Consider the following 11,328-nt stretch of genomic DNA (forward strand, 5'->3'; position numbering starts at 1 on the left):
TAAACTGTCAAGACAATGACAGTTGCTGGCCTTTTCATCTAGCTGACAAAATTTGGACTGGCAAAATTAGGCTGGCAGCTTTTAGCACTTCACAGGCTTGGGAAAAGTGCATTAACCCGTTAATTTGGCTTCAGTGAGTGGAGGCAGTGATGACTCACTGGTGCTGGGAAGCTGGTGGAGGCAAATTCTTGATGCATGTTGTTGATATCAACAGCAGAAACCAGGCTAGGTCATTTTTAAAATGGGATTTATGAAACTGACTGAAAAGACTATGATTCATTTCTCAGAGGAGGTGGCCTGTGAAATCTCCTTGAGAGCTTTGGGAGGTGCAATGAGGCCCAACAGAAAAAAAAAAAAAAAGGCTTACCCCCAATCTCCCACCAGGATCCAGGCTGCAAACAGCAACGCTTCTTATCATTTGAGCTGCACAACAGCCAAGCAAGAAGAAAATCAGTTTTGCTACCCAAGTAGGACCAGATGATAGGTGCATGACATTGATGTGGGAATAGTATCAGAGCCTTGTGCAGAAATGTGCAAGGAATGCTAAATGACCCTAGCACATATTTGTTAACAGTAGAGGTTGAGTGGAGTCTGTGTAGCCTGTCCTATCCCATTAGATTAAGTGTTCTTAGCTAGTAAACGTGAGCCCATTTATTAGGCAGAAAAAGCATTTACCTTGTGAATAATGTTAATTAGCTCATGTTCAGATGTAACTGGGTGGTTGTTGTTGTTTGCAACTACAATCTTCAGATGACTGGTCGGCTTGCCACTTTTCTCACATAGGAGGAAGGGGATGTTATAAGTAGATGGTCATCTCCACCTGGCTTCTATTTGGATCAGCTATAGATGAAGTGGTTGCTAACTATGAAAGCTGGTGCCTAAAGCAATTGCATTGTTTCATGATGCAAAAAGGATTTATTAAACTATTAGAGCAGACCAGGGCATTTTATGCTTCCTATGTCACATCTGGCCCTTTGGCTGTCCCTTCCGGCCCATGTGAAGTCAATTGGAAATTAAGAATAAAATGTAAATAATTGCAATGTCCAATTATTTGAGCATTGCAATTGGGGAGGGGAGAAGAAGCTGAGTCGTGTTGGGCTCTGTGCAATTGTCTTGTGCTCCTTTATTTGGCTGGAAGTCACAGGAGGGCAAGGAGAGCCTGAGGTGGCGGCGGCAGACAGTGTATGATGGAACCTGGGCTTAGTCGCCCACCATCACTTGGTTGAAGTGTGACCTTGCAAGCAAGTGGACGGATGAGTGGAAAGTAGGCAGGAACTGTTGGTTTGGTCCTCCACATCAATCCCAGTTTCTCACGTGGCCCCTTGGGAAAATTGCTTTCCCCTGTGTTAGAGGATCCTCTCTTAGGGCAAAAAACACGACAAACTAGATGTCACACTCTTTCTGTTGCTGAAATATTTTTCAACACCAGGCATTGGGGAAGGGTAACTGCCTGAAGTGCCAGTGAGAAGTGAGAAGGTATTCAACTTTTTCTATTAGATTCTTGACAAAGGTAACCTTTCCAAAGCTGCAATGTTCATTGCGGAGGAAAATTCCTACTGAAATCAACGCGGGCCTTTGGGGCTGAAGGATTTAAATGAAGGTGACAAGGCTAACAGCCATCTTTCTCTTCCTTAGTTGACAGAAGGATTTAAATCTCATCCGCAATTATCTATCTTTGATTATTTAATGGATCAACTCAATTTAGCTCAGAGTGGCTCTAGAAATAATGACAAAATATGTTTGTAATCTTGCAGATTGCTATGCAACTAATGAGTCAAAGGAGTAAGCAGCGTCCCTCCGTAATATACCATTTCCTATTATGCTTAAACCTTAGCTTAGTTTGCACTCTTCTGCTAATATTCAGTTCTCTTCATGTATTATGATACACTTGGGTGACACTGGATAATTTGTGGCCTTACTTTCCATTCCAGACTTGTCACCCAGGCAAAGATATATTTTTTTTGTCCTTCAGGAGAGACAGGGCTCCTGTGCCACATGCTATACATTGCCCAGCATCCTGGTCATGCTGACACTAGTAGCCTCAATTTCTGCCTTTATCCCAGTAGAAGAGGCCAGAACTGGAACAGCACAAATACTTGGGATGCTGCTTGTCCTGTCTGGTTAGGGACTTCACACAAACTTCCTTGCCTGCAATCGAGAACATTCCTAGGGACCTGAAAGAGTAGCTTTGCTTCCTTTCCAAGCATTCCTCTAAGACAAGGTAGCCGCGCAGACAGTGGTTTGGTGAGCATCAGCCCCAGATTAACTTTCCCAACATGCAGTTCTTCCTCCCAAGGGCTCTCACCTTCAGCAAAACAATGCCCTAATGGAAAGCGAACCTCCCCAGACTTCCAGACTTTGGGGAGATAAGTTCCGGAACAGCTGTCCCTGAGTTTGCAGGAGGAGGAGGATGGAATTAGCCTTGGTCTGAGAGTTGTGAAGGGAGGAGGCTGTCAGCAATGGGGATGGCTATGAATGCTGGGAATGTTTATGCAGCTGCAGTCTATTAAAGAGGGGGGATCCTTTCCTTTTATTAATCCCAGCCTTAAAGCTCAAAAGGAGCTGGAGTTTCCTACAGGCAGGCGTGTGCACACTCGCTTGCTCACCCATGTGTGGAAATAGGTGCATTGTGACTTCAGGGCTATCTATGGGGCTTGCAGTTTAATTCTTCATATTTCCAGTTTGATCTGCAGCTGGCCGGTACTTTGTGTTAGATGCATACTGGCTGGGTCAACTATAAATATTGGATAAGGGAGAGAAAGCACACTAGATGTTCTCAGATATTTGTTATTATTTTATGTATCAACATGGGTTGGATAAAAGATTCTCTTGAATCAAATTTGAATTGAGCTACAAACAAAGTTGTGACACCATTAATTGATCAGAATTAGCCAAATGATCTGGGTAAGCAACAACATTTCTGAAACCCAGGGTCTCTTGTCGTAGCCATAATCATTTCCCAACACACTTACAAAATAGTTTCAGCTATGTGGAGTTTTATATAGGTCAAACTCTCCAGAAGCAGTGCATGCAGAATTAATAAAGACATGCCTACTACCATATCAAAGTAGAATCCATCTTGATTTGTGTTCGGCCAGGATGCCTTGTTCCTGGACCCTCTGGCAGGAACTGAAGCTTGCTTGTGGTTGGCTTTATTTAAAAAAAAAAATGACTTTCTAGATAGTAATCAATTGCTAAACAAAACCAGTCTCTTTCTCCATCTAATCCTTGTTGATCCTAGTGTGATTTAGGAAGCAGCTGGATTACTTCATTTAAAGAATTCTTCTAACTAGTTGTCCTTAATGCTGATCAGATCTGGGGTGGGGGGGTGGGGGGATGTTAGTTTTAAATTGCTTTCTGAGGGATTGAGGAGTAGAAATGATAGTAGGTGAAAACCCCTTAGTATTGATCAATCCATGCTGACTCAAAAGTTATTCTTACAATGTTCAGTGAGGCTGCATAGTTCCTGTGCAATCAATATTTTCTTTGAGAATGAAGATTTAAGATTTGTTATTTTTATCTCAGTGATAACTATAATTTAGGCTGCAATCTTAAATATACTTATATGGAATTGTCCCATTTAATTCTAGATAAATATTTTATGTAAGTTTTTAAAATCCCTATGAAAAATTTAAATTTAGCATATTCAGTGGGATTTTCTCTTGGATAATGTTAAGTTCCACTTCAGTGAACTGAACTAAATTCCATATGTGTGCTTGGGACTGCAGCCTAAAATATCAAAACTGATTTCAATAGGTCCCAAGAAATGTCTCCAAGTATTTGACAAACAGCAGTACGTAGATGCTGTGGCACAAAAGGAGGAATGTAAAATGATTTTGGAAAAGGACCACATTTGGTTTTAAGGGCCTCACTGGAGCTACTCTCCAAATAGGTGAAATGATTTTTAAAAAGGGGCGGCGGTGGACTGAGTCACTGTGAAAATTAAATTCAATTAATATTTGGATTGAATTAATTGTACGTATCTCTTTTTCTTGTCACATTACACTTTACAATTTGGTGACAAGTTTTGATAGGGATGGCTTTGTTCAAAATTTTGGAGGAATACATGTAACCCTAAGACTCAAAATGTGGCAGTTCTAAGTGAAGAAATATATTGGAATATATTGGAAATATATTGAACTGCATTGAATTTCATCTAATTTGGTACTCAATGCATTTTGACAAGAAAATTTTGTCCTTTGACATTTGTTTGGTATTCAATATGCAAAGTAGAACTTGTTGATATCAGTTGCTTCTGCCTCATTAACCTTTGCAGCTGAAACAAAAGATGACACATTAGTGACTTCGTAGTCCTCTTGCAGTCTTATCTCAGCTCCGTAGTCATTACATGTATTTTTGCACCTTTTTCCTCATCAATACAGGTAAGCTAAAAAATTAATTTTATTTAATTTAAGTATTTATATTAATTTTTAGGTTTATTTCTCATGTAAGATAATGATTCCCAACCATATCTTTTTATATATTGCCTTAAGTATGTACATTGTCTTTGCTTTGAGAATGCATTAAATTTATTTACATTATTCCTTATGGGAAAAATTTGTTAGGGACTCATCATTTTTGGCACTCATCCTGCCTCCTGGAACCAATTAGCAACAAGTAAGGAGTACCATTGTATCTCTTTCAGTTTCAATCTGACAGTCCTTTAAGCCTATCCTTTCAGATTATTTGATTAGTGGGCATTCCTTAAATTAAGAAAGGGAGGTCACTTTTCATATTCACATTTAAAGCAAAGTTCTTGCTCTCTTCCCTTGCAGTTTTAAGTGGTCAATCAGAACAAAGAGAAATCAACAGTGTTTGGGTTTTTTTCAATAAGCTTTTGGGGAATCAAGATAAACCTGCAAACAAAAAGAAAGACATACAAATTAATATAATATAGAAATTCAGTAACTGCAGAAAGGACATACTTCTGCCATATAGAAAGCAAGATGTAAAGCAGAAGACGTCAAGAGTGTGCAGAGGTATTCAACCATGTAACCTCCCCTCTGCAGTCAAAAGCAAATCTCTACAACTTTAAATTGATTTGAATGAAGACCTCTTAATGAACAGGCATTTTGCTTTAGGCAAATATAATATCCAGTCTACATGGCACTGCTTTCTCTCTCTCTAGCAGACATGCACAAGTACACAGATTAACAGACTAACACAATACAAAAGAGAACATCATACAGAATTTGACAGTTGAAAACAATATGACATGCCCATTGCACAACATAATGCTCTAGGCAGCCATTGGGATGCGATGTGCCAGGATATAACATCACCTGCAGCAACAGAAATTGTGATGAGATGCAGCCCAAAAACCACACATAGCAACAGGACTAATGGCACAGCAGGACAAGGACATAAGAAGAACCCTGCACACTCAGCTTTATGTCAATGGCTTCTTCCATTTGTCCTTGTTTTCTTTCTACATCTATCCCAATCTTGTGCCAGGTCTGCTCTAGCTTCAGTGGAAAATTGCATAATTGCATCTTTGAATATGCCTTTCTCCAAAGCCTTTCTCACAGCAAGTGTTGCTCTCTGAGTATCTAAAAGAAACTGAGTTTAGCTCAGAAACCTTGGCTTCTTCATAAGGGTTATATAACTCAGGAAGCATATGCTGTGGCAAACCCCCAGTTTTACTAAGATACAATAATGTCCTCTAAAATATCTGTTAAGCTGGGTCTATATTGAATGGCTAGCATACATGGAATTTAGAAGACAAAAGTCTTCTTCTTCTTGTGCCATATCCGTCATTGGATGTTGGCAATCATGTTGGCGATCTTATTTTTTAGTAACAGCCACACAAAAAAGTACTGCTGAGTTTTGTCCAAACTAGTCCCTTAGATTTTGAAGATATAATATTCTTCTTCTGCCTGGACCTCATTTGCCTTCAATCTTTCCCTAGAGGATTAAGTGAAGAATGTTGTATTTTTCCAGGCGTTGCATCACATGTCCGAAATATTCAAACTTTAGTTTTTTAATGGTTTTGATGATTTGCCTTGGCTTTCCCAGGCATCTTATCATCTCCTCATTTCAGATTTTGTCAACCCATCTTATACATAACAGCCACCTGTAAATCCACATTTCAAATGCTTCTAGGCTCTTCAAGTGGCTTTCAGTTAGAAACTAACTCTCTACTCCAAAGAGCAGAATAAAACAGAGGTAACATCTAACAAGCCTGATTTTCAGTCTTAGGCTTATGTCATGACTGCAGGAGACCTTTTTCATTTTGAAGAATGCTGTTTGAGCTTTCTCTATCCTTGTTTTTACTTCAATGGTCATGTTCCAACATTCATGTAAATTAGAACCGAGGTATGTTGTTCACCAGTCCGTCCCTGGAGGAAACGGCTTCTCCAGGGCGGCACCTGGGCACAACAATCAAGGGGGGTCACCCACGAAGCCAATCCTAGAAAGAACTTGAGGACACGAGATCTCTCTGGGTGAAATGACAACTTTATTATGTAGCAAAGCTGAATATATAAACTTTCATACGCAAATGAGGTTTTCAAACATTACAAATGTCATTGGTTACAAATTATGCATCTGGACCAATAACAGAATTAATAACTGCGTGCTTCCTAAGTTTCACGTGTGTGCCCTACTTTAGCTGTTTTCCAAGCAAGTACAAAACAAGCAAATTCTACAGGTATCAAGAACATTTTGTGGTCGGCTATATCCATCCTGTGTGGCTAGATGTGCAGACTTTGCAAGTCCTACCTAGCTACCTGCCATATCCTCTAGAGGTTTTGCTGCCAGATGCGGCCTAGCAAAGGCCTGCTATCAGCAAAATACAGTGGAGGCAAGAAAGGAAAGGCATTCTCAGAGTAATAGGGTAGCAACATCTCCTCCTTTCCTTTTTATTAGGCGGGGTCACTGTCCAGAAACTGCGGTGGAAGTTTCATGGGAAACTCTGGGATATCTAAGGAGCTCGAGACCCCCTCCTCAATGTCCGTTTGATCAAACACCTGCAGGTTTAATGCTTGTTTTCTCATAGAAGCTTCCACAACATTTTGAATCATAGAGCGTAATAGAGGTATAATACATGGTAACATCATGAGACCTAGCAATACAACACCAAGCATAAGCAAAGCTTGTTTCCAATTTCTGAAGAGTCCACCCAGAAACCCTCCTTCATCCATTATTCCTGTCCACTTTTGAACCGGGACATGGGCCAATTTCATCATCCGGTCGGTTATGCTTTCTATGACCTTTCCATTGTCATCGATCTGCAGACAACAATCAGACAGGTTAAATTTCCCACAGACCCCACCCTCTGCTGCCAACAGATAGTCAAGAGCCAGACGGTTTTGATAGACAGCATTCCGGAGCTTTGTCTGCATGGCAGAGAGAACAAGCAAGGCGGCTCGATTCTCCCTGGTTAGCAGCTCAACCACTGCCTGCAAACGGATGATGCGATTAAGCATGTAAATAGGGGTCTGGTACCCCCACATCCCATCATTTGCCCAAACCGCAGGACCATAATATTTTTTTAAAAAAAATATATTTTATTCATTTTCACATTCCATTTTACAATCACTTATATACAGAATATTTGCTATAAGAAAAGAAAAAAAAGAAAAAAAATAAAAAATAAAAAAAAATAAAAAAGAAAACACAACTCATCATTCACAACCCCACCTGACACTTCCATCCTCCATACACCCCATCTACCCCCTCCAACTTTCCTCCCTCTAACACTCCCCTCCTACTTCCCTTTCCCCTCAAACCTTCCTTCTCCCCTTACTCCCAACACGCCCTCCTTACATTCCCCTTACTCCTTCCTTACTCCTCCCTCTTCTTTCCCTCTACCTCCCTCCTTGGTGTATGCCTTTATTCAAGTGTTGTTTAATCTGATAAAAAGTAAAATAAACCAAGGGGAAAAAAAATATAAAGAAAGAAAAGAGAAAAAAAAGGAAAAAAACAACAACCGTATATAAGTGCATTCTTGTTCTTATTGACACTATGTTAACACCCACCCACCCACCCCCCATAAATCCCCATCCCTAATCCTCCCGACTTCCCGGAGTCCACACCTGGCACTGCCTTCTATCTAAAGTATTTTGTGTTCGTATGGATTAAAAATAAAAGTAATATATTAAAGGAAAGAAAAACAAGAAAAGAGAAAGAAAAGAAAAAAGAAAAAAGAAAAAGGAAAAAAAAGAAAAAGAACTCTTTGTGTTAAGCTCAGCCCCCCATCTTTATCTATGCTTAAATAGTGTAAGTCATTCTATCTATATTTTATTCTCGTCTCTTACTTCTTTGTTATTTACCCCAACCTCCTGTAGACTCTCCCGTTCCTCTTCCTTAACCTTGTATTCAGATAAACATTTGTACAAATTTGTATAGACATCAATATACAATCTAGCTCAAAAATAATCCCTTCTAGTAAAATTTAAGCAGCGTGGATCATTCCACATATTCAAATATTACTTTACAGAAGAATAATCAAACTTTCCCTTCTAATAGGATTTAAACAGCGTAAATAATCTTTCTTAACCTTATTTTCAAACAGTAATTCAAAATAATCTAACCAAACTTTCCCTTCTTAGTAAAATTTAAGCAGCGTGAATCAAGTATTACTTTACACAAAAATCAGTTTACATTCTATCTTAAGATGATCCCGACCGGCTTTCCCTTCTAATAGGATTTAAACAACGTAAATCATTCCGCATGCATTTTACCCTCATCCCTTGCTTGTCTGATATTTACTACTATCAAATTTATGCAGACATTAGTTTAAGATCTAGCTCAAAATAATTTCACCAAACTTTCCCTTCTAATAAGAATTAAATAGCATGGATCATTCCACATATTCAAATAATACTTTCAACAAGAATCAGTTAACCTTCTGTTTTAAAAAATAATCTCGTCCAGCTTTCCCTTCTAACAGAATTTAAACAACATAAATCATTTTGCATCCTTTTACATATATACATTCAATATCACCCCACCAATATACGTAAATCATTCCGCATGCATTTTACCCTCATCCCTTGCTTCTCTGATATTTACCACTATCAAATTTATGCAGACATTAATTTAAAATCCAACTCAGAATAATTTCACCAAGCTTTCCCTTCTAATAAAAATTAAATAGCATGGATCATTCCACATATTCAAATAATACTTTCAACAAGAATCAGTTTACCTTCTGTTTTAAAGTAATCCCTTCTAACAGAATTTAAACAACATAAATCATTCCGCATTCATTTTACATATATACAATCAGTATCACCCCACCAATAAGTTCCGCTTTTTCTACCGGAGAGAGGTCGCAAACCCCCATTCAGTCCACAACTTTGGCAAATATTTTAAAATGTCTGAATCCTCGATCTCCGCTTTTCTGCTTCTCCGAGGGAGGAAAGGCTACCCCCTCCATCTTGCAGCCATGTGGTCTGTTGCTTGCCTTCTCCTTCAGCTTGTCTCTCCTCTTTTCCAAGTGAATCAGGAAGTCCCGCCTTCAAAGTCTTGTAATAGAAATCTCGAGCCTCCGAAACAGAGTTAAGACGAAATCTTTGATTCTCAAATGTGACCGTAATGCCGGCTGGGGCCTCCCATCTATATTGAATCTGTTGATTTCTAAGCTCTTTAGTTAAAAAAGCATAGTCTCTTCTTGCTCTCAACATCTGGAAAGGTATTTCTTTGAAGACAATCAAGTCCTGGTCATCAACTCGCAGACTATTATTATGAAACTTTTGCATAATCGCGTTTCTGGATTCTTTTGTGGAAAAATATATAATTATGTCCCTCGGGAGCTGTCGCTGTTCCGCTACCAACGAATTCTGGCGATAGATTTTCTGAATCTGCCAATCAAAGTTAAGTCCCGGGCTTCCCACCGCATGGCTGAAGGCTTCAACAAAGGTCTGTTTCAGATTCTCTCGCTCCTTTTCGCGGAATCCTCTGACTCTTATTGCGAACGCCTTCTTATTAAAAGTTTATCATCACGAGCTGTTCTTGAGTGTCTCTAATTTTTTGTTGTAATATTTGAATATTAGTAGTCAAATTAAAATTAGCCTCCTCCAAACTTTCCAATTTATTCTCTATTTCAGCAGAATAATCTGACAGGGCAGACACGGCTGCAAACGTATTCGCCTTCATTTGGTCAATTTTAGACTTTAAATCATCATATAGCTCCAATACAAATTCCTTAATTTCTTGTTTAAAATCATTAAGCATTTGAAAGAAAAATTCCTGTGTTAAAAATTCTCCAGTAGAGGGCGTAGGAGACAAGGGCTGCGATTCCAGTATAGATTCTTTAGATACATTTGTAGAGAGACGCTTCGATTTTGACCTGGGTGCCATTATAAATAAACAAATAAACAGCGCTTTCGCTCCCCTCTGTTTCCCAAAAAAAAAAATTTATTTTGTTAAGGAGCGGTCTGCAGGAAGGTAAAACCGGCTAAGTACATCCCCTATCAGTCACCAACGGGGAGAAATCGCCATTTTGAAGTCCGTTTAAACAAAGAAGCCTCTAAGACAAATGGTGCTGGTGTTTAAGATAGTAATAAAAGCATAAATCTCACAGGGGTGGGACCCGCCCATATTAATCCTAGCTTCAAACAACTTTGCTTTGTCCTGGGGGGGGGGGGGGGCTCGCCTGTCTGGGGCTGCAAAAAAGGCAGCTGAGAAGAACTGGCTGGAAATAAAAGCTCCGCTCACGCTGGATCTAATCTCTGTCCACAGCCAAAAAAAAAGAGAAAGGCTGTGAATTACGAATAGACCCTAGCACACAGAGCTACTCCCTGCCCCTTTCTTAGCCAAAAAGGGGTGATATCTATGATCTTATTTAGATATACAGACCAGATCTCTGAGAGGAGCTCGGTTGAGCCCTCCTCGGCAACAGGCTCCGCCCCCCCGGTCCTCACGTCACCCATAATATTGAATGATATGTTCTGGGGGCCAGTCCTCACTCCCATACTGCCCGCCCCAATCCCCAATCTTGAAGGTCCCACTGTCTGGAAGGGAGGGGGCCTGTCGACGAGTTCTTTTTGCATACAAGGGGTAGGACAGTCTCTGGCCATCAGTCAGGGGGATCAAGAAGAAGGATGGCCTGACATCACCCAGGGCACAAGAACCAGTCCACTTAGCTGGCAAGGCAGAGTATGCTCGTCTGCCACATATCCAATAAAGACCGGGGGGGGCGGGCCAAGTGCCTGCGTATCTGCTACTGATGTTCACGGCGGATGGAATTCCCTTAGGCCACCCCAGTTGGGCTCCCAAGGCTTCGTCAGGCCACCCACCAGGGAGTGTGGTTCCATGGGAGAAAGTGTGCGGGGTGGTAGGAGGGAAAGAGATATTGAGGATTAACTGTCGTTGACATAGACT

The sequence above is a fragment of the Thamnophis elegans genome, chromosome Z (genome assembly GCF_009769535.1).
Source record: "Thamnophis elegans isolate rThaEle1 chromosome Z, rThaEle1.pri, whole genome shotgun sequence".
NCBI classification, from domain to species: Eukaryota; Metazoa; Chordata; class Lepidosauria; order Squamata; family Colubridae; genus Thamnophis; species Thamnophis elegans.